At 43.9% G+C, this 27050-nt stretch overlaps 1 protein-coding gene across 15 annotated transcripts in view; it reads right to left on the bottom strand.

Moving 5' to 3' along the window:
* The window catches only part of INPP4A (inositol polyphosphate-4-phosphatase type I A), a 110257-nt gene that overhangs the window by 71143 nt on the left and 12064 nt on the right, over positions 1-27050 (bottom strand). The window contains exon 1 of one of the 15 annotated variants that reach the window (XM_084519536.1): positions 12582-12824. The exons of the other annotated variants lie outside the window; for them this stretch is intronic. The gene's annotated coding sequence lies outside the window, so the exon portion shown is untranslated. Of the gene's footprint in view, positions 1-12581; positions 12825-27050 lie in introns of those variants that run through there. 15 annotated transcript variants of the gene reach the window in all.

Below are 27050 nucleotides of genomic sequence, written 5' to 3'. Positions count from 1 at the left end.
GTTCCCAGGCCAGCAAAACCTCCTGCCTCCACCAGATGACCTGATGGACTGGCTGCCTGCTTCGTAATGCCCTGTGGTAAAGGCCATGCCCCACACACCACCAGCATGCCTGCCGCCGCTTCTCTCGGTCCCTGAAGTCCCAGACATGAGGCGCAGCTGGTGAGACCGACACAAGGCCCACCACAAGCTGCTGTGGCCCAGAGGAGGCGAGAAGAGCCCCATGGCTGATCTCTGGGAGAGAAAGGGGAAGAAGGTCACCTCACGAGGGTCTTCTGCGAACAGGAACCCCAGCAGGACACACATTCACCTCACAGCCTGGTAACGCAGCCGTCAGTCTCCTCACACACCCACATCACATGGAGAAGGCAATGCTTGACAAATGTTTGTGAGGTGCCCGACACGATTCAGCTCCCAGCCTAAGGGACACTGCTCTATGCTAGAGCAATACTCAGCGACGACAAAAACCAGATCTGCCTTCTTCCCTCTCCGTTACCTCAGGATGTTCAAGGGAGGAAACCTAAAGAACCACCGGTTTGTTCTTACAGCAGAAATAGGTTACAAATACGGGCCTTTCAGCATAGGAAGTACTTTACATCTCACAGATTCCCACTTCAGTCTTTCTAAGGCTGAAGTTCCTTTTGCTTTACCTGCCTCTAACTTTTTTCATTTCTGAACCTTTGCATTCAGTGCCCGTAGATCACCACACGTGACAGTACTAATCACTAAAGCTGTCTTACCTTCCCATAGCTTTCAGAGATGAAATTTGGCATGGGTACCCAGTTCTTTTTAAATAAAGCCTAGAAGCTTAAAAAGGATGGTGTTTCTGACTGAATGGATAGAAATAAACAGTCTAGCATCACAGGGAAAACAACAAATACAGGAACAAGTTGAAAAAAAATTACTAAAAACTCATAAAAAAATGCAGTGTTAACACTTTATAATTTAGTTCCTCTGCCATTTGCATCCAATGAAATCCGGACTGTGGATCGGTTCTGAGGAAGGAGAACCTAAGAATAAAGCTGAATGAGAAATCCCAGAATTGGGTACTGTTATTGTACCATTTTACGCTTAGGGACTGTGATGTTCATCTTCCTTCTACTGTGTTGATGAAAATATTCATTTAGCTAAGGTGACTTTTCTATTAACCTTATAAAGACCCAGTGCATGGTATACGAAGCTTAATAACGTAGCTGCCTCATGTCCCCAGCAACAGTCTCGCTCTCCCAGCACAGCTTCTTAACTCTTGCTAACCTTGTCCTGTCTGCTCCTTCCAGCTGCCATCAGTGCTGGGTGACTGCACGGCACCACAAATCCTTCCCTGAGAGGTTTCTCCACACACCAGCAACAGCACCAAGCCCCTGCCCTCTTCTGTGAAGGTCCTCAAGCAATTTTAACTCCTTGAAGGCGCGGACTGAATTCAGATGTCACTGACAGAGAGGTTCAACAGTTTTCATTTCTTGTTTCCAAAACTCACAGCTCTTCCATTGTGACAGGGAACATACTGTCCTTGGCCACACCAAAAGCAAGGGATCAGCATGAGGGAGTGAACTGGAAAGCAAAGTGTGGATAAACCTGATGGGAAATGGGCTGTGACAGGGCAGCCCAGGACAGCAGCCAGCTGAATGCTCTGGCTCTCCTCATCCTCGCACAGCCAAGTCTCCTCTAACGCAGTACCACTGAAGTTGCTACCTCTCAGGTCAGACAAGACTTCTCCAGATTGGTCTTAAAACCCCCAAAGATGGAAACTGCTCATCCTCTCTCAGCACACTGCTTGCCTGCTGGATAACCTGTTATTACAAGGGCTGCCAGAACCAGTAGTACAATTATTTCACATTTCCAAAAGCTTTAGAGAAGGAAAACAATAATTTATTCACAATTAATTACTGCATAACTGAGGCAAAATGATCTTTAGGTTTCACATCTTCGCCCACCTATTCTCACTGAATTTCCAAACTACAGAACAAAGGCATTAACTGTGTACCTGGGCAAACTCTTTTTTTTTTTTTTTAATCTTAAGGTCAAAACAAAATCTCAACTACTCTCCCATCTGGGATGAGAACAACTATGATTTTTAACCTAAAATACTGGCTGTGTTGCTACAGCAGTGCATGTTAGAAACCTCTTGACACCACAAAATTGTGGCAAGGTTGTTCCTACATGGAGAAGGTAGGTCTCCAGTAAAACATACACGTAGAGCAGATATATAAGTATATATAGAAGGATTAACAAAGCTAAAGCTTCAGTTCAAAGGAAAATATACTGACCAGTCACAAGCAAAACACTTCTGAAAATGTTAAATTCAGGGGGGGCTCAAACCTAAAGCAAACAGTGTTCAGATTTGTAATGTGGTAGTTCAGATGCAATTCATCAGTTTATGATGTTGTTTGTAAACATCAGGAAAATCAAACTATTAAGGATCCACCAGCACTGAAATAAAAGAAAGCAGATGAAGTTAGAAAGCACTAATACAAAACCACACACTTGCAGACTAACAAGAAGAGCTTCCGCTATAATTTTTATCAGTTGAGAAGAACAAAGAAGGAAGACCTCAGTGTCAGACAGTGCACCCACAAAACAGTTAGATGAACTGGAGTAACAGCAACCAAGAAAGCTAATTTAACCAAGTGGCCTACAAGGTAGCTTAAGTTTTCTTCTCTTTTCATTGTCCAAGGTGAAGGCAGAACAAACTTGAGGTTCAGTTCTCATCTGAACCGACAGTCACAGAAGTTAGATAGCATTTTACTTACCCTGGCTGTTGGAGAGTTCCTCAGTGAGGACAGAGACAAATGTCATTATGTGCAGCCATGTTCAGGGTTAAATGGGATGTGCAATAGTTTTTGGCAAAGTCATTTACTATTTTTAATCATTTTCATTTTGGTAAGTTCAGTGCAGGCACACAAAGTTCCTAGTTGGTATCCTTATTTATAACTTATAACTGCATTTATTTAGTATAGCTATTTTTTTTCTTTTTCCATTCTAAAAGCAGAGCACATGCTGTGAAGGCTCCTAGGCACAGTAAAAGCTACTCACAAAGCCAAGTCACTGCCAGCCAGCCACAGTCACAAGATGAAGAGCTGGTACAATGGACCTGCTATGTTATAACCCTGTAAAATGTTATGCCACCATTCATCTTCAGGAAATTTAATATAAATATGTAAACATGGTACGTTATCTTTTCACTTAAAATGAAGATATGAAAGTGGAAGAGATGATGGAGGCATTTAGAAATCCTATTAATATACTACGACTACTTCAAGTGGCCACAGGGAAGCCCCATCACCTCTGTGGTTTAGTTCACACATCTGCACACAGACGATGTGAGTTAGTAAATACCTAAGAGTTTTTATATGGGCAAGTTCCATTCATACCTTGCTCCCTAGCATCAGGAAGTCACACTTATTTTGCAAAGCAGCATTGGAAATCACACGTTGCAGAGTGGCATGTCTTATCATTAGTCTGTCAAAGAGATTTTTAGAAAAATACTGCAGCTTCTACCTACTAATGTCGTACCTACTGATACCGTAGCATGCTGTCATCTCCTGCAGATGCCCTTTTCTCTGACTCACACTCTAAAAGAAACTTGGTTTAACTGCACTTCTAGTCTGCCTGTGACTTCTCCTCTTTGACACAACCACTTGTCTTTTTGAATTGCACTCCAGTTCTGTTCTGCGTTGGCACTGGATGCAGAACCACTAAAGGGTGGTACATGCCCAGGTAGTAATCCCAAAGAGGCCAACCTCACTTATATCTGAATGACTCTGACTGGGTGCAAGCTCAGATCCCTGTGTTTTAGGCTACATTGAGTGCTTTTTAAATTACACAGCCCTGACATTGCAGTAAAACCACAGCAGAATGTGGTAATGCGCTACAGCCACACCAGAGCACCAGCTTCTTCTTGGCGTGCTCTGCCTCTGGCTTCCTGCATTAAGAAATGATGATGATAAGGAAAAGAACCTTCAAAGACTGCAGTATATTTTTTGCTTAATTAAAACTAAATGGAAATTGGTATGCACTTGACTGATGATGGCAGAGCAAACCCTAACGCTTGCTGCCAGATTTTAAAAGCCATTCAGATCCCTCACTGTAAGGAGATGCTATATAGGGAGACGTTTTTCCCCCAGTCCCTGTACTTGCAACCAGCGTCACCATGCAAACTGGTAAGAATGCCAGTTCTGAGTTAAATCCACCATACTTTTATTCCTGCTCTCTGCTTGCTGCAGAGCATGAAGCATGTGATACCATTCCCTGCAGAGAAACCTCCTGAAAGTTTGATACAAAACAAATGCAGAAATGACTGGGAGCACGCGCGTCTACTGGAAATTCTTCACTTTCTCTCCCTCCCCATGCTCCTTCCTTCTTTCTCGCTCACTAGAGAACTGCTAAATCATTCCAGAGAGGAATGAATGACTCACCCTTTTCCTTTCTAATTAAATGTGCTGTCAACATCTCTGAAGGGTACCTGCAACCCATGATAGGAGGAGTGATTTTGTCCATTAGTTAAGCAGAGAAAAACAAAGCTACTCTGACAGAGGCTAGCTTTTATTCTGACTCAGTCCAACAGACATTTTATTTCCATGGGAGCTGAGCCAATCTAAGTTACTGCCTCCCGCTGCTCGTCCTCATTTTTCTGCACCTCGTATCTGTCAGCATAATCACATGTTGGTACCACCCAAACTCTTTTTTTTTTTTTTTTTAGGACCTTGGACCTAGAATACTTGGACAGGAAAAAAAGTAAAACACTTTACAACAGGAACAATTTAAACCAAATCCCTTTGACAGTATCAATCTGAGGAACAACTACATTAGCTTTTTATGATAGCAAACGTGAAGAGCAGGAACCCCTGCAGCAGCCAAGCAGCTGCAGATGAACCACATGACAGGAGAGCTGCAAACAAATGCTCATTCAAAGCAAGTTGTCAGACTCAGTGTAGCACAGAAGACATTTCCTGTGAACACATTTTAAAGGCTCAAGTTTCCAATAATCAGCCTGCAAACTCAGGCAATATGTTCTTTTTCTAGGTCAAGACAGTCACTACCCCTGCTACAAACCTCAGCTAGACAGAAGGTAGAAGACACCGTGCATCCATCCCGCTGTGCTGTCTGTCCTTGTCCTTTGCCTTGTGGCAAATAAAATGCACAATTCTTTAAATTCTTTTACAAACTAACCGTATATTACTTCCTCAAGTCTTAGCTCACATTCCACATTTCAAAATACTAGTCTTCAAGATTTTAAAGAACAAAAGCTCTCTCCGTTTTGACAAAATGATTATTGTGATCAGTATGGGAACTCTTTCTGAAGTAGTGATTTCTACAAGATGCAATCACATTTATATCAAGAGGCCTTACAGAAAGAGAGGAAACTGTCTCGATCTGATTCCCCAGAATTGTATCACTTTTGCTTGCATTATGCATGCAGCTTGTGCTTTCTGAACACTAAAATTTCAGCTATTTTCAGCTCTAGCTTGGAAAGAAATAAAACACACATCTATGGCTGTATCTATATTCCTGCTTGCAGCAGTGCTTTCTTTAGCATCCTAATGCTTGGCTGTGCTCCTGAATGAGTCGCAGCTTCTTGCTGGGCAGAAACACAGTCACCATTTACTTACTGTGCACTAGATTTTCATGGAAAGAAAATCACAGTACATGCCAATACCGTCCCAGCTCAAACAAACATGGAGCCAGCACCTCCTGCAGCATGCCCCGACATCAGGCCTGTTCCTCAAAGTCGTCACACAGCCGCCACCTCCACCAGTCAGTCTAGCTAGCGAGCGCTGTCCTCCAACACAGGATGTGAGGAAAGCAAGATTACAAAACACAGTCTCGAGGTCAAACTGGTTTACATGAGTGCATCCTGTATTTCACATTCCATTTTAAATATTAAGGAGGGGCCTTAGTTTGCTATTACAAGTGTGACCAGCCCGACTGTTCGCTATGTGACTGTGCAGAAGAGATGAGGTACATGAAGAACACCCAGGATAACACTGAATGAACTTTTAACAGGTTTGTGATGTTTTGCACAATAAAATGAATTGAGTCCAGTACCTAAAAGTCTCTCTCCCTTCTTTCGTTTTTTTAATATTTTCCTCTCTGTTCTCATGAGACCCCACCTGGAGTGCTGCATTCAGCTCTGGGGCCCCAGCAGAAGAAGGATATGGATGTATTAGAATGAGTCCAGAGGAGGGCCACAAAATGATGAAGGGGCTGGAGCACCTCTCCTACAAAGACAGGCTGAGGGACTTGGGGTTGTTCAGCCTAGAGAAGAGAAGCCTGTGGGGAGACCCTACAGCAGCCTGCCAGTACCTAAAGGGGGCCTACAGAAAAGCTGTAAATAAGACACAAATAAACAAACAAGACACATTTTTTCTTAGCTACTCAATGTCCATGTGCCTGTCTTTCTTACCACCGGAGGCTATGCTTTCGGGCTAAGTAACATTCCACTGTAAAGCCAAACATTCAAGTAGTAATGGATGGAAATTATCTTCCTGCAATGTAAGCCAATGATAATTTTCCAAGGGAGTTAGTTCAGTTTTATGAAAATCCCTAGGAAGATGACATTAAGAGCAGTCTTCTCTCTAGAGTAATCCATCACACTGATCTCGTCATACACACAGATTTTATGTACCCCCAAATGCAACATGAGGGCTGGTGCAGACTGGGACATTGGGCACTCCTGCCACAGAATGTGCAGTGTGATATGGGGAATTTTAGGCTGCATTACAGTCACATTTACTGTAAAGACACTGTTCTCTCGGGTCCCAGAAATATGAACCAAAGAGGAATGGTGGGGAAAAAAGTACAAGATGTAGAAAAGTTGGGAAAGAGGTGTTAAACTTTCAAAAAATAAATGTTGCAAAATATTGTGCTCTCCATCAGCTACCACAGCCCTCCCAAATGCCTGTTTGCCACCTGCCTTCTTTTTCTTGGAAGCCTTTTAGAGGCTCACAGATGTTGATAGTGCCATGTCAGCCAGGTGCTAGGATCTTCCCACCTATGCTGGGTGCCTCGCTCATGGCAGAAAGGGGCACAAACACCTCAGGCAAACTGAGTCAAGTGATTAGTGGGTACCTGTCTGCTGCTGATCCTGAATATAACACTGGCTAAACAGATCTTCAGAATGATAAGTGACTGTGCTGCCTTCCCTTCTTCTTTTTGCTAAATTTTACATGCAATTGGTATTTAGACACCTCCAGTGTTTAAAGAGACAATTATTGCATGTGCCAAACTGTTTCTAGCCCTCAGTACAACTTGACCAGTGGCTCCTTCTGACATTCTTGGATTTGCCATTGATTAAAGACGGAGGATGTTCTCGTAACTGAACCATAAATCCTCCTAACAAGCACAGAGAAGAATGTTCTGTTCTTCCTGAGCTATTAGGAAATCCTTCCATCCCCGAAGAAAAGGCAAAGCCCTCACAAGGTAGCCAGAAACTCAGACAGGCTGGTGCTGAAGCCAAGTGCTCCCTGTGGAAATGGAAGTCTATCCTTCCAGGTGCCCAAGCAAGGCCCCTTTCTACTGCTCTCTGTGCCTCTCTCAGCCCTTCCCACTACCCCTGTGCCCTGAAATGATTTGGTGTTTTCAGAAGGATCCTGTAAGCCCCGAGCGGCTGCAGGGCCCTCCTGCCCACCCCCCGCCACTGGAGCTCTGCTGGGAGCCATTTGCAAGTTCACTGAGGAGGAGCCTTCAGGCGGCCGAGGCCCTGAGTGTCTCTCAGACCATATGAGCTGAAAGGACAGTAATACTCAGTAATATTCACGTGCATTCAGTTACAAAAGCCCCTGATAAAAGGTGGCAACCATAAAGGATGCAACTTTAAACGGCCTCCTTCTGTTCCCCAGCTGAACTGGGAGGGCTTCACAGAAGAGCCGCCAAGAAGACAAATCTCCTCCCGTTCCCAACTTCTCTTTCCAAAGCCCATCTCTGGTAGTCCAGTTTGCAAGCCTGCCTCCCTGCATACATACTGGCGAAACAGCAGTCGCTTTTCCACACAACTTTTCAGTGTAAAATCGCTGTTCTGTGGAAGTGTCGGTGATGTGGATTTCATGTTCTCACCAATGAGCCTCCAAAGGTATGGGACAATAGAAATCTTTTGTAGGCAAAACCACGAAGGCCACATTCCTCCTATTACTCACTACCTCCTGTTTACCAAAATGCCACTGAAAGTCATCCACTTATCTCAGGAAGAGAATAATTTAACAAACTTTTCCCAGGCGATCATGTCAGAGAGAATTTAAAACAGAAAGACCTCCTGCTAGCCAGCTCAGCTGCGTGCATTTTTATGTCACGCATTCATAGCCACACTACTACATTTACTGCTAACAACAGTCAGGATGTGATCCTCATCATCCAAACCCACTATCGTAGCACACAGAGCTTGGAATTTCTCTTCTTGCAGACTTTGCCGAAACAGTAGAAGAAACTGCCACCATGATGTGATTATTTCATGTCCTTCTATGCATTAGAACAACCAACGTTTTGCCATGTTGCTCCATAAGACCCCAGGAGAGGCCCACCCACCTGCCCAACAGAAATCACACTGATGACAGGGTAAAATATATCTTTGGCTTTACAGTCACACCGCTAGTGTCTATTTCTGAAGCGAGACAGAAGAAATCTTTTACAGCAGCTTGTTTTCACAGATCCAGGGCTTAAAATCTTACCCACAACACACAGGAAACTTGCTGAAATTAGTGGCTGTTTAGTGCTGTCCAGAATACTGCAGCATCTTTTGTGTTGTTTTGCACTTCAAAAATCACATTTACTGGTTTGAAAATAGCCTGCAGAAACAGAGGCAGGAACAACATGCTCCGTCATTCACCTTTGCCCACAGCAGCTCTGCCATCTGGCACTACCAAGCATTTATCTAAAAAATAAACCTGAATTAAGGATCATGAACCCACTCCTTTTTAATTTTGCATTACCTGGGCACAGGAGGTCACTTTACAGTCATGCGAGACATCCTATTTACCAATACACTATTCTTTATTCAAGCCCACACAGCAAACTCGGAGGTACTATGCTGCTTTAACAGATGAAGCACCAAACTGAAAGCAGAATTAATCCCAGATTTCTACATCCCTATAAAATACAAGGAGAACTCAGTACAGAAATAACACATCATCATAATCCAGGCCACAATGTCATTTGACTAGGGCAAAATGAACTATACTCATCCTCAAACTGGCTCCGATTCCAGAGCAGGGGGCAAAGAGACTACAGTCATGAAGAACTAGTCAGGTGGAAAGTTGGCCCCTGAAGGCAAACAAAAGGATCATCATTCATATAGTCAAGGTACAGGCAGCACCCTTTGCCCTTTACTTAAATTTGCACACACTCAAGAATACATAAATGTTTCAACAGGCAAAAATCATAAACGATACAAAACCTCACAATGTGACGAGGCAGGAGGCCCTTTACAACAGGGGCCTTCTAGGGCAAACAGGATGACTCCCCCACCTCTCTTGGTGTCCCCCTGCTTAACCTGCCCAAGGATTCAGTGAAGAACTTCACAGTATGCAAAGACTTAACAGTTTTTTTCCCCCTCCCCTTTAAAACCAGGGAACAAATCTAATCCACACAAGACCACTTATTCAGAAACTAGGAAAATCTATAGGGACAAAGCAGATGCCCTGTAGATGTATACAGACATATAAATGAAAGATCACCAAAACAACTCACAGAAAAGTTGTCATTTCTAAAAATTACTCAAATACAAAAAGTGAGTTCAACAACAACAACAACAAAAAATAGTTCAGTACTGCAAACAGTGCTATTCATACCACTCACGTGCAAGGATTTTTATTCCAACATAAACTCCAGGAGCTTATTTCTAACACACACAAAAAAAGAGAAATGACAAACTTGTAACCAAGCCAACTCCAACAACCTTTTTCCCTCCCTCCTTTTCAAATTTTGAGCTGAAAATAAAAATGCCCTGCTGTTCTGTGGCACAAAGAGGTGTAAAATAAACCTTGATACATTGCTTCCTTTTCATATACTGCAGGGCCCTCTTTCAAGAAGTCTAACATCAATAGCAAATCACCTTATAAAATACAGCGATCGTTTTTTGTGACATAAATCATTGTTCAGTGCATGGACCATTTTCTGCTCTGCATCAGCTGAGCATCTGAGGCAACAACAGTGCTTCATTTTTGATGATCGGGTAAAACGGTCACACAGTCCCAAAATCACCCATACTATATGTGCTTCGCCCAAACTCATTCTAATAACAAGACTGGATCTCCTCAAAGTTTTTTGCACATGCCAGGAAGGCAGCCAAGGGGCTCAGAATAACACAGGTAGGGCAGAGCCACATGGGAAACTGGAGGAAAAAGCTGCAGGTTGGACCCAGGAGGAAACAAATAAAAGGACAGCCTGAACACTTTTATTGCAGAAAAAAAAAAAAAGTCAAGGAGATCACAAACTCTCAGCTTCACGTTCTGCTAAAAGGACAGGTGAAATGGCCCCAGCAGCTTCTGCCATGTTGCTTTTATAGCCTAATGCAAAGCCAACTTAAGGCAACCAAAAACAACTTTCAGAGGGCAGACTTTTGACAAGCCATACTATATTTATTACAAACCTCCTGTACAGAAGGAGCCTCTCTGGTGGTCATCACTTCCACGGATGGTTTACGTACAGTTGGGATGGAGAGGCTGTGGTCAGGGCTGGGTTGACTCAGGGGCTACCCATCACCCTCTCTTTTCGATTTTAAGCATGTTTTTGCAATTTTTTTTCAAAAACATTAACTGATGATTATTTAAATGCACCCACAACTTATTAATAAGGAAATGTTGTAAACTCCACTGAAGATATTTACGTTTTATTGTCATAAATTGTTTGTTGTGGTTTGACAGAGTAGAGAGTTCCTAGTCTAAATGTATACATACTTAACAGCAGACATGAAGGCAAATACAATTCTGACACAATCTCAGGAAAACGATAACTTAGATACAAATCAATCGAAAAATTAGGACATTAAAGTGTTTTATTTGGATTGTTTGAGGGGGAGGAAAGACTGCCACGTGCCAGTACGCCATTAGCAAGCAGCCCTAAAAACCACCCTAATATTGGATAAACTTGCTTGCATTCATAACACTGCACCATCAGAGATATTTTATATCCAGCACATTAATCATTTAATTCAGTGACCAAAATTTTGCTCGTGGAGATGGGAGTCCATGAGTGACACCGTTTTACAAGCTTCACTCAGAGCAGTTTTCTAAATTGGATGTCACGAGATGTGTACAGACACTGATGTGCTAGCAAACCTTGCTCTCCATTTTGTTTTGAAGCTCAATCTTTTTCTTTTTTTTTTTAATAGGAAGTCATGCCAAATGTAATTAATTCATAGCAATGAAAACACTGTGCCTCAGTGAATGCTGTAAATTATAAACAGAAGAAGAACCTAAAGTATGCTGTCATTTTAAATCATCTTGCTACGTTGCCATGTTTATTTGAGAGGAGAAGAGAGCAGTGACTTTTGTGCAGATTTTACAAGGAAATGCATGGCAGTTTCAAGAAGCTGAGAGCAAGCTAATAAATGATGAGGTTTCAAAAACATCCTCTTTCTCTCATTCTGAAAATAATACACAGAAGTGACCAGGCTCCCTTGTTGTTAAGAGCAGCTGCTGACCTCACTGTTGTATGCACCTGAAAATGGCACTGTCTTGCACATCCAACATAAATGCAAAAAATACAAGGAAAAAAAGAAAAGAATGAAATTAAGATAAATTCATCATTGCAATCCAAAACCAAAGGTTTCATAACTTAGAAAATCTCTTGGGGATAGGACAGCAAAGGCTCAAGACTCTGTGGGTTCTACCTGAGGATAATTAGCAACACAAATCTAGGCTACGTTAAAATTATTGCACCAGAGGGAAGAAAACAACAGCAAACCACTACAAAAAGAAGACTATTTTCCTCACTCTGCAGCAGTGAACGCTAACTAGAACGTGTCCCCCTTTCTGCATATAACCAGCTGTGGGAGCAGGACATACGCATGGGTTTTTAGCAGCAGAGGATGAAAACAACCCCGGGATCAGGATGCAGCGTTTCGGGTATGTGAGGAGACTGTTTACATCCAGGCGCTGCACAGGGCATGCCCGCTGCCAGCCTGAGTGCTGAAGGCAGAACAGCGCTGTGGTTTTAAAGGTAAACAATCATCATTTTGCTCTTCCTAACGCCGCTGCTCTTTATTCCCAGAGCCATTCAGGATTGGGCTCGCTCAGTGGGAAGCGAGAGCCGCGGACCTGCGGCGATCTCCGAAGCGCAGGCAGAGGGCTGCTGAGACGCCCGCCGCTCTCCCTGCCCTGATGTCTGGCAGCACCGTTTCTTCGAAAGAGGTCTTCTGTCCTTAACATGGCTGCCATGCCTTACATAACACGATGAATGGGAGCGTGCTGTTTTCTCTCCTCGGACACCCACTGCCCGTCAGCCGCACGATTCCCCATACGGCTCCGCAAACAAAGCTCTGCGGTCACACAGCTCCCTCCGAGAACAAGCAACAGCAGCAGCAAGAAGCTCAACCTTCCCAAGCTCTGATTTCCCCTTCCTATCCTTCCCTGGTGAATAACAGGCGTTCTTACCTTTAAGCAAGCAGTAACGATGGCCGTGCTCAGTAGAGCCCGCTGCGTTTCGTCTGCACTCCTAAAAAAAAGCCTTGGCGCAAGCGTCTGCTGCAGCAGGTAATCAATAATGCAACCTGCCTCTCCCGGTGCCAGAGCTGCTCCATCTGCACGCTAGCAAACGTGAACGCTGTCAGCGTGAGTCATAGCAGTGACTCAGAGCAGATGCAGAGCTGCAGGAGGAGTTTAAGTTTCAGGGCTTCCTCTCCGTGTCGCACAGGCACGCACGCACGCGCCGCCCGTGTGCCTGGGTGTACGCACGCCTGCCGACGGCCGCGGCCTTTTCTTTGGGCAGCGAGTTGGGTTTCTGCCTTCGTGCAATCTGACTTGCTTTCTTTTCTAGGCTGGCAGCTCCGATTCTGTCTTTGCTGTAAGTATATTCATCCTGAACGTGAAGCCTGCTTTGCGAGCCAGGCCAGTCGCGTGATGTGGCAGGCAGTGTGCGACTGGCGTGTGTCTGTGAGCCCACACCTCCCATCAAGACTAGAAGAAGAACTCGACTACCCCCAGGGAAGGCTCTAAAACAAGAAATAACTTGGGGCAATGTCCATTTACCCACCATGAGTGTATAACCAAGTGCCTCTGGGTGCAAATTTGGCCCGAGATGCAGCGAGAGCTGTCCGAAGGGCTGCGGGATGCAGACACCAGGGTGAAGTGCCTGCGGGAGAGATCAGGGCTGCATTACGGCCAGGGGCAGTGCCTTTGGGGAAAGGCTGATCACGGCAGCCTTCCCACAGTTGCCTGTCTCACTAGGCACCAGTGGCCCCAGTCACAGCAGCAGTGATCCACGTGGTTGCTCCCCACGCCTGCCAGACTCCCCACCACATTCAGCTTAGGGCAGGAGTTACGCAGCCTGTTAGGCACTCAGTGCTAGGCAGCGTCAAGGCAGAGTGCTGTGCTGATTGCATTTTATTTCTGAAAGACAAATTATACTAAGCGTTGAGCAAACCCAGGCTTCAAGGAAGGTAAATGAAGCCCTCTGCTACTGAGCCAGCAGGTCAACCCCGTAGAAACAAACGGGATGAATGAAGAGGGAGCACTGTCAGAAGAAGCTGCTGGCCCAAGGAACTAGGCATTAAACCTGCCTATCAGCCATGCATATAAACATCCCAGGCAGTCTGGGAAAAGGCACTTGGTTTATGTCAAAGCATTTACAAGCGAAACATCTTTCCTCATACTTAGCAAATGTCCTGCTGGCTATCGCCCAGAGAAGCAGATTTGAACTGAGATTTCTCGCCGAAAAGCTGATAGCAAAGCGTGGCTGGCTCTCACAGGTTTTGTGGGGTTTGGTTTTGTTAAAGAAACACTTCTTATGCAAAGCACAACCAAATTTCAGGTAAGCCTCTCCGCCCGATCCAAGCAGGTGCACTACACCCCTCATCACCGTATCTGGTTGTTATTAAAGCCGCTGAACGAACTGCATGCTATTGATGGTAATGTTTACTCTCTCCTTGCATCTCGAGGCAGCCAAGAACACTGGCTTGGCAGGGATCAAGAGATGAGAAGGAATCAAGCTGAGCAAAACAGCCCTTGAAGCATGGTCATGGAGATAACACAAACAAAGGGATAAAGAGTAACTGCTGTCTTTCCCCTAAAAACACCCGCATCATATCTATCCCCTGGAATATCTTCAGGAGCTGCTAAATCCCACCCTTTTCCTCAGTTTACTAATGGCAGTGAGTTTTTCCTCCAGCCAAGCTTTCAAGGCTTTATTGCCTTGAAAATGTTGCAAATGTGGAAGAATGCTGAACTCCCCAGCATGCCTGAGGAAAAAAATAAAAAATAAAAATAATAAAAATAAATAAATAAATAAATAAAAACAACCAAGAACCCCAAGACTTTTAAACATGAAAACAGCGAGAACTCAGTCCAAGTGGCATCTATGGCACAGGTAGAGAGGAGCCAACAGGGCGGTACTTCAAACATTTTTGCTTTTGTTGTTTTTTTGTCTGTTTTTTGAAAGGATGGCATGCATTTATATCTCTACACTCAAATTTGTACTTTAGTTCACCTAAAAGCCTAGATTTGGATCAAAGACGACTCGAAGAAAAGAGCTGTTAGAGACCTTAGGGAGACGAAACACACCAAGAGCGAGCACACGCTGTGTGACATGCAAATACTTCTCTGCAAATGGTCCCACCTAAAAATGAGAAGTGATCCAGCTGCTGTAAGCAGCGGTTCTGTGTTGCCTAATTTCAGTTGCCCCAGCTTGACCTTCTGCTGCAGAAAGGGTTTGGATCCTGGGTCTGAAAGTGGGAAAACCCAAAGGCTCTTGCCCCAGGAGAGGCGAAAACCTAAAAACCGACACTGATGTGGATGAAACCTTGAACGTGAGTATTAGTACAGGCTGCTAAACTGAACGCTACTGCAGGAGATTTTGTGTTAAAGGCACTGAAGACTATTACACACTTTTCAAGGACTTGAGATAGTATTTTTTTTTCCTTTTTCTCCTTTAGAAAACGAACAAGCCAAGGCTCTTCTACAGCACCTATTCAACACGGTACTCCAAAACACGCTAGGGCAGGGAATCCTGTTCCTCCTTATCACTTCCCTGTCTTGGGGATTTTGGTTTTGATTCCATATTAACCTGCTCTCTTATGAAAGCTCAGGCTACAGTCAAATTGTCCTTATTGAGTGTACTTAACCCTACCTCTGTTCTTGAGCCTTTTTTCTTCTTCGCTGTACTGTACGAGGGAAAAAAAAACCACATTCATGTTCTTCAAGGACAGAGCTGGCTTCCACTGCAATGGGGTAACAGAAGCAGATCGAGGACCACTGGCAGGACCCACAGACACCTCCCTTCCTCTTCCCAGTCCCCTTTCCATCAGCCGTGCACTCTGCTCCATCCTAATGATGGTTTGCAGCCCTGCTTATCTGAGCCACACGTGGAGGTAGTCACTATGCGTGCACACAGCAGCAGAGACCCACGGCAGAAGGAGCACGTATTTAGAAAAGAGAGATAGGCCAAAGGTTGAAAAGGGAAATAACCTTGCATCTTCATACAAACACAGCTAATTTACCTGACCGAGGTTGCTTCCCATGTCCACAGCAAAGCCAAAAGCAGAAATCAGATTTCAGCGTCTTGCTGAAGTGAACATCAGGCTCCCCCTCCAGTGCACCTCAGTAGCAAGGACGTTTCTTCCAGCTGATCACCCTTGGTGGGTATTGGGATACACCGTGGCAGAAGCACTGTTTGCTTCTCGGGAAAATAAAAACTCCTGCTGGCAATAGCATCAGCTCCAGAGGAAGCCACGCGTGGAAGTGGAGCTTTACTGGTTGGTGTGGGAGGAGAGGAGAGGATGCACTTACCACGTTCATCTCAAGGCTTCTGAGGATAAGTAACAGGAGGTGCTACCGTGGTGGAACTTTCTACCATCAATACCTCATCCACCAACATCTCGAGAGAGACATTTTTTATTCCTCCTGTACCAACCCGAAGCTACCTGTCCTGCGCTGGAGAGAAACCACACAGTCCCACGGCACCCGTAACACGCTGCGCACAGATCTCAGAGGGATGCACTGCTGTGCACGTGGTGACAATGCACAAGATGACCTCACTGTCCCTTTCTTTCCTCTTTATGGTCTGTCCTCAGCGGATGAAACCAGAGACTGAGACACTAAGATCAGAGACAAGACAAGAGAAACGTCTCTCACGACAACAAAGTCACGCTGCCCAGATGAGAGCTGAGTTCACGTACACTGCTGTGGCTCCTGCAGAGCAGGGACCCAGACAGGGACACATCTGCTGCGCAGGAAAGCTCGCTGGCATAAGGACTCCCCAGATTGCACTTGATGTCAGCAGAGTGTCAGCTGATCTTTTGGCAGCTGGCCTGCTCGTGTCTATCCACTTCTGTTCTCTTTTTCTCTGTAATGCCAACATCTGCCCATGTTTTGCATTGACAGGGACGGTCAGCAAGCCCCTAATAACGCATTAAACCTCAATCAGATGACGCACCATTTCCGATTAACATCTGCCCAATGTTACTCTCCTTAATTCAGAGCTCTGCCTCTTCCTAAAAAACTAGATAGTGCACGCGTGGAAGCATCTGTAATCTCAAGCGTCACGTACTTGCCTTGAAAATCAGAAAAATCAAAAATAACAGAGAAGGCACTGCAGAAAACACCTGGTCTCCCCGGGCCTCTGAGAATATTATAGTTTGTTCCACCAACACTGACACAATTTTCCCATTCCAAACCATCTTTATTTTTCTCTGCAACGCACACCTACCTCTCTGTTTCAAACCAGCATGCCCCGGTTGCAGCGCTGGTACAATGATTTCAGCTGAATCCAACAAAAGAGATGACCAAACCCAGGTGTAAACTCGTTTTGAGGCACTTAGATGTTACCATATGACTTCAACATTACATTTCCTTGCACCCTCAAACAAAACACTGTAGTCTGGTGGGAATTGTCTACATCCACTCATTTTGCTTATTCACTTTACCTTACACATTTCTGAGTTAATTTCTTCTTGCTGTCTTCACATTGCAGGACTTGCAGGTCTCATGGCAGTCTTTGAGACCTGTGAGCGGTATGTTCTTAAAATGCCCCCGAAAGAACAATTGCTCGTGCTGGAGAAAGAAAGTAGAAGTCAAGACTTGCTGTTTTCTCAATGCCATCTGCTGCGCTGCGTAAACTAAATTAAAAAAAAAATAAAAATCAATGTAAAACTGTGAATGTGAAGCTGGCCAATTTTGCCTGCTATTCCTCAGCATTTTTTCAATAAAATGTACTCCACCTTATTTGCACGAAGAAAGAACTGTGATGCAAGATTTCCGTGTCTGCACAACAGCTTCTCAGTGCTTTGTCTTGTCTTCTCAACTCATCTGTACTCCTGTGCAAGTTAACCAGCTCCGATTTTTAGCAGGGAAATCATCTGCTGTTACGTTCCTCATTAGTAAGGTCATGACTAACGTACCTACCCAGGCACGTCAGGGACCTCGTCCTGTTAGTCCTATTCTTGGTGTCCTTTGCCTTTGCCTCGCAAACAAAGCCCTGTTATCAGTACAGTATGATACAGCGCTACACCAAGAGCTAAGAGGAGCCCCAAATGCATGTGGAGAAGTAACAGATCTAATAAGGAGGAAAGCCAAAGTTGAATATTTTTCATTTTTCTCTCTCCAAGTTCATTATTTCTTCTTTCAAAATAAATTATGTAACAATTCAATTAGAAAGAGCTATCCAGAAGCTCACAAAATTGCCTCGTGTGAATCCAGCCTCTATTTGTGGTGCACCATAAATTATTCCCCAGATTAATGCCACCAAGTATCACTGGGACCATCCGAAGATTAGGGTACCGCACGCGCTGGATCGCGGATCAGAATCGAGACCAGTAGGAGCTTGAGGTGGAAAAGCTTATTAAAAACACTTATGATGGAAAAAACATTTATTTCATGATTACTCTAAATTTTGACATTCAGAACTTAATTGACTTTCGATCATTTGGGATTTTTCCCAAAATCAGACCGTGGAAAAAAACAAACAATGGTAACTGTGCTACTTAGAAGTAATATTTTGACATCTGTATCCTGTGATTCTACAAAGCCTCCATCCACTCAGTTTCCTATGAACAGTAAGGCACTGTTCATTCACAGATTGTAGTGATAGGACAAGGGGTAATGGCTTTAAACTAGAAGAGGGTAGGTTTAGATTAAGTATTTGGAAGAAATTCCTTACTGTGTGGCACAGGCTGCCCAGAGAAGCTGTGGCTGCCCCATCCCTGGGGGTGTTCAAGGCCAGGCTGGATGGGGCTTTGGGCAACCTGATCTAGTGGGAGATGCCCCAGTCTTAATTTCTGCTTAGTGCATTAACATTGGATGAGCTTTCTTTCGAGACAGTGTTGAGTAATTTTGAGAGAATCCTTGGTTTTGGCATGAAGACATCTGCTTATCCACCATCCAACCCTTGTAAGGCTGGTTCGAACCAACGCAGAACCATTTAAAGAACCATTGAATAAATGGCAGTCACATCCTTACAAAGACACACTCCAAAAGCCATTTGCTTTTGCAAATTGGGGATTTCAAATACTCGTGAAATAATTTTAGAGATAAAGGAGATCTACTGAAAAGGGCTGACTGTAAGTCACGATCACTGATGCAAGCGTAAGCCAGCAAGATCCATAAAGACAGGGAGTGTAAAAAATATTGAATCGATTACTATAGCCCCAAATAGCATTAATTCTCTGCTAATTTCTCTTGGGAGAAATTTCTCTTCATCAGAGGGCTTCTGAAATGAAACACAGCACATTCTTCTTTGTTGATTGTATCGAGATTGAATGGAGACACCGAGCTGAACAAAGAGAGTGAAGACAGAGCACCTGAACGGCACCAAGTCTTCAACGTGATCGGAGACAGAAATTGTCTCCCTGACACAAGAGCAGTCATTTCCAGCTTCAGAACCACTCATTTTGCCCGAGAACCAGTGAACTGTCCCCAGCTCCGTTAATTACTGCACAGCACTGGCTCACTGAGGAAATCACCCGTAAGGATGAACACTGGTGTTAAGCCTCAGCTTCCTCCAGTCCTGCCCAGGCACAGCAGGATCCCGTAATTGCGTGATCCAAACCCCTAACTAGGGACGGACTCTTAAAATAGGGCTCTTAAAACAGCATAACAGCTGTGGTTAAGGTGGGAAAGGAAACTGACACAATAACATTAAAATTAAAGGAAGACAAGTAAAAGCTGTCCTCGCAGAGTGCTTTCCTTTTACAGTAAGTCTAAAAAGGGAGAAGATGCCAGCAGTACCTGTTAAGCGCTGTGCCTAAATAGGCTGCTTTTGAAAAATAAAAATAAAAATAAAAAATAAAAAGGAACCAGGATAACAAGCTGAAACCCATACTGGTCAAACACTTTCAAAAGGACCTGACATTGCCAGCTGTCACTTAAATGTGCCTAATATTTATTTTTATAGTCTGTAATTGAGATGGCAGCTAACCAGCACAAGGCATTTTTTGTTGTGGTTGCGCATTTTGCCTACCCACTCTTTACCCCCTGCTCCTTTTTCCCCAAAGCCCTTGATTGAAGGTTCAAAAAATATCACAGAGACCCGCCTTTGGTAGCAATTATACCTTTTTTTTTTTTTTTTTTAAAGAGTGTGAGAAGGCAATAATTATTTTTAACCTACATAACACATTCTCCACACAGAAAAGTAGCATATTGTTGGTATCTTACTTGGGATCTCTTGGGTTGGTTTTTGTTTTGAAGAGAAGCCTTTTCAGCTTTATTACTCTGATGGTCCTTATCACTACAGGCTAAAAACTTGTGATGTAGGTACTAAAAAGAGCAAATATCTACTTTGTAGAGTTGTTTTTTATTGAAAAATCTCCCATTAAGAAAAAAAAAAAAAAGGAAAAGTAGGAACTGCAGAAGTTGCATTAAAGAAAAACCTATTGATTCCTCCTACCTTCTAACCAGGAATAAAGGGATATTTAAGAATATAAATCAAAACAAAAGTAATATTTTAACATTCTGTAATGCTTCTTATATCTTTAATAGGTTGAAAATTACTTCAGTCCATGCATACCCATTATATGCAACGTGGAGTTTGAACAGACTGCATTAACAAGAAAGGCCAGGAGAGACAGAAAACATATTGAATTCTCCACTTCCTCAGAAACAAGGCAGGGAGGAGGGGAGTTGGAGCACATCATCTGAGCAGGAGCTAATTTGCTAACTTAGGTGCCAGAAGTCACCTTCTGAAAGCACTTTCTTCCCTTCAAAACTGCAGAGGGGTTGAAGTTTGCTCGTGCTGAGATGCCCCAACCAGGCTCAGCGAAGAACAAAGCAATCCACAGGCCACTGCAGCATTTCTGCATGCCTTGTAAGTGCTGAAGTTAAATAGGCAGGCTACCCAGTAAAAGCAGAGCTGAAAATAGAATATGGATGGGAAGGAGTTGGCTGTGAGGTACGAGATGGATGTTTTTAGAAGGTGACAGAGAGAGGAAATGTCAGAGCTGGTGAATCAAGACTCTCAGCAAGGCAAAGAAGATCGATGTTAGCATCCAGAGGAAAGAGTAGGCAAAATGAGTGCCAGTTAATATATTAACCTGTGTGCAGTTCCCAGAGCATGGCCCCGAAAGGAGAGAAGCTAATGGCACTGCAGTGGCTTGCTCATGGCTGTGCTACGGAGCCAGGGAAGCAGAGGGCAAACTAGTTTAGAGAACAGGAAATGGAGGAGAGATGGCAAGTCAAACCACACCGTTAATAGTGGTATGGAGAAAGATCTGGAGCGGATTCAGGAGGAGTAGTTGGTATAGAGACAGATGCACGTTTGTAAGCTGCCTGGTTGACAGGCTGCTCAGAAGGCAAGGCAAAAAAATTAGATGCCTAGGGAAGCTCTCTGACAGTAAAGGGAGAGAGGAGGCAAAGGGACTTGGGCAGAAATCATCAGGAAAGCATTGTAAAAGAGTTATTTGGCAAGAAAAAGTGTTTGTCAGGTCTCTGGAAAAAAACATCTTTTTAAGCTCTGTTTCCCGTCCCTTCAATTTAGGCTAAAAGAAAGTTTTAATGCTGTTAAGGCTTTGCCTGCTGAACTGCACTCCTTCATGGTGACAGGGCTTCTCCACTGAGGCAGGTGACCGAAGAGCCGTGCAGACCTCTGCAGGCATCAGTCTGGGAAAAGGCTCCAATTGCCCCTTGGCCACAGGCGCTTTCAGATGCGAACCTTTCACTTCTCAAAACTTTCAGGCAGAGCGGCAGGAGCCTGGTGAGAAACTAAGCTTTAAAAAGATTCATTCAATCCAAAATCAAGCCTTCCTTGCTCAGCAGACTGACCACTTCTCATCATGCAAGAAATTCTTCCACCCAAACAAGTGCTACATGGTGTGAAGGGACACTTTGCTGTACAGGCTGTAGGCCTGGAAAGGAATTGGGGCAGGCTCGGCCTCTACTACTGCAGAACCCACGCATCCGCAGAGAAAGGACAAAACAGTACGGTGATGTTTAAGCCTCCTACGATACTCTTACCGGCACCCTGAAATTTATATCACAGCTGCTTGAGGCAGTTGCCTTTTATTGTCCTCTTGAAGTCCACGCACTGCTTTTTATACTCTAAGGAGCAAATTGTGCAGGGAAGAAGCCGGATTTAATCTCTGCCCAGCAATCTGGGTGGGACACAGGTTATTTCAAGAAGGACCATGCACGAGTGGCTGCTCTCCAGCCACAGTCCTCTTCCTGATTTATTTCTGTTCTCATCCTTGTCAACTGAGCACTGCCAGAAGGAGCTCCCAAGTACAGGGCCTTCTTGAGGAGATGGATGACAAATACTTGAAGAAGAGAGAACTAACAGGACTGCTTTTTTGGATCTTGGAACTTCTGGGGGTTGCTCATCTCCTTTTTTCCTCAGAAACCTCTTCCTCAAATCTCTTCCTCTTCAGTCTTCTCGCAGTGCAAAGAGCAGTGAAGGAAGGTGAGAAAAGGCAGATGGAAAGAGAGACAGATACATAATCTGTATTACAGTACTCCAGCCTCAGCCAGGAGCTGCCGGGTCTCCAAAAATTAAAGGCAGTAGCAGCTATGTACAAGACAAACCTAGCATAGACACGACATGGTGGAGCATAAAGCATCGGTCAGAAGGAAAAATTGTTTTCAGCTCACGTAGCACTCAACATACACCAATTTGTGCACCAAAGCAGGCCAGCCCCAGTTTTTCAAAATAGCCTAAAATTAATCCTAGCAGAACACAGCATCCTTAGTACTCAATTTGGGAGAGCACTGAGAGCAGCTGGTGCAGAGCAGGATGTCTCCAAGCTAATCTCTGCGATGTTAGCAAGTCCCACAGTGCTCCTATCATCATCTGCAAGCACAAAAATGAGAAAAAAAATCAGGAAAAGACTGTTAGTCCTTTTTCTTTGCCTTCCATCCCTCAAGCCTGAGAGCCATCCACCTTAATAACAACAAGAAAAAAAAAGAAGAAGAAGACAATAACATCTTTCAAGTAGATAAACTGATACGTCTTATTTTAGACATAAGCTGAACAGTCAAACATCCAAAGAGCAGTCAGTGTTCTGGAAAATTTTTTATCATGTTGCCAGTTTGAAAAAAAACAAAAACAAAAACAAAAAAAAAATCACCAACAACCAAAATATAATCTATTTTTGCAGCATACAGACTGACACGTGGGTCCTAAGGAAGGGTGACTTGTACATTCGGGACTGATTAAGGGTAATGTCCCACTAATCCACCACAATCGAGCACTTAACTCTCCTTGCTGGTAAAAACACTAAATAAAATCAAGCAGCTGGTCTGTTAGATTGTTCTGTTTCGCTAAGTCTATCTGCTTTGTCACCCTTCAGATGATTAAAAGACACCCGACAAAAAACTGCACGGAGCTGACGGCCTGCCTGAAAACAAGGCCTACAGGCCGCGGTAATTCTTAAAGTAAAGGCAGAAGAGTTTTCTTTACAGGCTGAGGGAGCTGGGGGTGTTTGGTCTGGAGAAGAGGAGGCCCAGGGGAGACCTCATTGCTCTCTGCAGCTACCTGAGAGGAAGGGGTGGGGAGCTGGGGTCGGCCTCTTCTCACAGGGAACCAGTGACAGGACCAGAGGGAATGGCCTCAAGTTGTGCCAGGGAGGTTCAGGTTGGCAATGAGGAGACATTTCTGCTGAGGAAGAGCAGTCAGGCACTGGGACGGGTTGCCCAGGGAGGTGGTGGAGTCACCGTCCCTGGGGGTGTGCAAGGAGAGGTTGGACCTGGTGCTTGGGGACAGGGTTTGGTGGTGACATTGGTGGTAGGGGGGTGGTCGGACCAGGTGATCTTGGAGGGCTTTTCCAACCTTAACGATTCTGTGATTGAAGTGATTAAGGGACTGATAGAATAGCCCATACAATCCAGATATGATGCTGTAAGAACTGTACTTCGGACCAGAAGGTTGGCGTTCAGGGTGGGGGAAGGAGCTCAAGGAATGTTTCTTAGAATCAAAACAGCGTAACACAATCTTAGACACAGGAAAAGCACAGACAGGAACGGCAACCGTGGACTCGGAAGACCTGCTCGCTATGACCAGACACTGCATTTATGACTACAAAGATAAAAGCTAAGGATCAAAGTCCTGAAGTTTACTGAGTTATAACACATCGGCTGAACCACAGCAAATAGCAAACCAAGGTCACTTAGTTTAAGCACACTCTGCTGTGAGCTATATACACGTATATTTATATATATATACAGATAAATAAACTTCTTTACAGCTGCAACAAGCCAAGAATACACCTGCATAAGATTACTAGTTAAGCATCAGTGACAGGGTAAGAGGTCAGATCTCTGCTCACTGACCTCAAGAGACAAAATCATCCCAAATGCATCTCTTACAAGCTAGACTGTTCACAGATTGAGACCTGCTGAAGCCACGGAGCAAGAATACCTTCTGGCCTCTCAGACCATCCCTGGGGGAGACAACTGCATGGTGAATATGAATATGACAGTCACATATACAGAGAAGTAACTCAGGAGACAGGTGAGTCAAAGATAAGAAACAGAATTACTACTCGGAGGTTTTCCAATTAAAAAGATGATATTTATCTCTGCTACTATCACTAGGACTAGAGAGGTTTAAAGACAACAGCTGCTTAAATAAGAGAGAGGTTTTCCCAATTCGTGGTTTTCCACACAAATCAGCAACTCCTTGAGGTTCTCAAGTGGTTACATTAAGTAAGGGTCTGAGGACAGATTTCCTATTCTAGAAATAAGTAGATACTGCAGTAAGTATCAGTGCAAGTACCATCCTAACTTTTAACGTTATGTTAGGCAGCCTATGCAGGTCAGAAGTATTAGCAATGTGGTTTTATTTGGAGTATCAGCAATGAAGTTTGTTTCTCCTTCTCCATAACCTTGTAAAAAGAGCTGGCTCCCTTCGTAAGGACCATGGTTCGCTCTCAGAAGGACAACAGCAATGTGAGACTTCCCCCTAAAAAAGACACAGGCATCTCCCTATGTGTTGTCAGATGGCTGGGTGCTGCCACCTTAATTATTGCTGCCCACTTAAGGACAAACTGGTTTTCCCTATGGCTGCAGGTAATTTCTTTAACGGAAGGCACCTAAAACACTGACTCCACTCAGACACCTCCTTATTCCACAGGTAACTTCACTGATGTCAGTGCCACTTACCTCGGCACAGGAAAAGCATCGACACACGACGTGAAGTTGTTTTCAATATGTAGGCCTGGGTGTGACACAGGAGGAGTTCAGTTTCCCAAGGCGAGAGTTTTGTGCCTGGGGATCTCTGAGCACAGCACCAGACAAGGAAGAGAAACCCAACACACACTGCCAGCCCCAAGTGCCTCGAGTCTTGTGCAAATTTGTACCCTTCAGAAAATAGACAGGAAGCACTGACCAACAGATAGACAGAGCTCTGAAGCACTTCACTTTGTAGATGGCTGAAATATTCCACTTAGCAATGAATAAAAAGAGTGCAAGAGATTCTGTGGGGACATGAGGCACAGACCTAACACATCTGTGATCCACATTTCTGGTGTTTCTTTTGACAGGCTTTGTGACCACAAAAACGAAAAAGTGACCACAAAACCTGAGAACCTCTACTGTAAAATGTAAACTACTTAAGAAATCCTTTTCAGCAACTATTTCCTTGTTGCCTTTGCTTAATACAGCAAAAGTACTTTAAATAACTGAGTGGCACGAATTAAAAACATAAAGGAAAAGAGTATTTAACTCTACAGAGACCTCAGGTTCCTCTGGCTACAGATAGTTATGCCCAGCTGAAATCCATCAGTGCTTTAGGTCTCAGCTGGCTCGTGCATGTTATTCCCCCAACCCTTCGCCAAGAACTCACAGACACCAAGATGTTGTGCAATTTCTCACCTCTTTATTACAAGACTGTCTGATGCGAACAAGCACATCCTGTTTCAGCTGATTTCCAACAGCTACCTAAAAAACTCTTAATTTTGCTTAATGACCAGTTTTGTATTTTTCTATTCCATGTAATCATTTCTCAGGTCCAAAGGTCTGTGGGTAGAAAGGAGGCAGTGAAGCTAAAGCAGGGGTTTTATTCCTCAAAGAAGCTACGTGCAGACGCCCCAACTCTCACCTGGCAAGACTTCATTGATGAACCAGAATATGATGCCATTTTTGTTTAAAATAATTTTGTTTTGTTTTTAATCTAAAACCAAAGAGCTACAAGTTCTAGCAGTATTTTTTCCTATATACTGCTTGTTATCTTGCCTCATGTTTGCTTGTCCTGTTTCAAACTCCTTGAGGACATACCCTCCAGGAGGAAAGAACAGCTCAGTAAAAAATTATTTTTAGTGGCCCACCAGAAGGCTTTTTTTTTTTTTCTTTTCTGTAGATCATAAGAGAGAAATGCATATACTTTTATAATCCCGAATAATTTGTTCCCTATATGTTGACATGATTAGTTACAAATTATTTCCTTTCTCCTTGGTCTGCTCTGCTTTGAAGTCCTACCTTTGCAGGAACAGCTATTACACAATAAAATAGCTCAGATGAAGAATTCAAGTAAAATATAAATCCTGCAGCACAATGCCTCAATGTACTTAACATAAACAGCAGAACGTGCATAAGCAAGTAACACGATTTTGCAACATTTACAGCTGCAGAGGTGCAAACTCAGGCAGTGGGGTCAGGCATTCACAAGGTGTTTTCACCAGGTTTCGCCTGGTTTTAGAGGGCGAGGTGCAAGGCTACGGGACCGTGACTTAACAGAGCGAGAAGGTGGCCTCTTCCCGTACACCAGATGACACGTCTCCACCTAGAAGTACAGCAAGTGTTGATTGTGAGACTTTCAGGTTTAATTGCCTGTGACAACCACAGGCAGTACAAACCAGGGTCGGAAGTCAGTTGATGAGCTTGCAACAAACTTGTAACAATTGCTGCAAAGCCAAAATTAGGAGGCTGTTCTAAGTAACAGTACCTCTTCCTGCATTGCTTGCATTTTCTCCTGCTGCAAACATTTAGAGATTTCTAATTCCCATCTCTACAACTTTAACTGAAATAAAAGTTGGATCCAGCACCCACTGATGTCAGGGGAAGAGACAAACAGACCATAAAGAGAAGAAAATTGCCGGGTTGTGACCAATTCAGTGCCTAGGATTAGCAGTCTGTAACCACACCAGCAAGAGCCAAGAACAAAGACTACCAAGCTTGGGAGCTGGCAGATCTCATGAGTAAAACAGGGCTGGGTTTTGTGTGGTCTTCACTCTCCATGTTCATTCTCTCGGGTTTCGTGATCAGCACTAACTCTGTGCACTCGCTGTGACCTATTTATGCTCCTGCAACAAAACAGAGCTTGAAATTTTTCTTTAAAAAGGAACTGCTTAGAAAAATATTGGGAAAAAAAAAATACATTAGCCTATCTTCTTTTACCTACAGTTTCTGGTCTGTTGTCCCTATTTACCCAAATATGTGATCTGTACAGCCATAAAGCCAGATCTAGGAGCTTGTGCATGTAGGTAACCTACA

The sequence above is a fragment of the Aythya ferina genome (assembly GCF_964211825.1).
Source record: "Aythya ferina genome assembly, chromosome: 1".
Lineage (NCBI taxonomy): Eukaryota > Metazoa > Chordata > Aves > Anseriformes > Anatidae > Aythya > Aythya ferina.
This window is presented reverse-complemented; position numbering and strand designations above follow the sequence as displayed.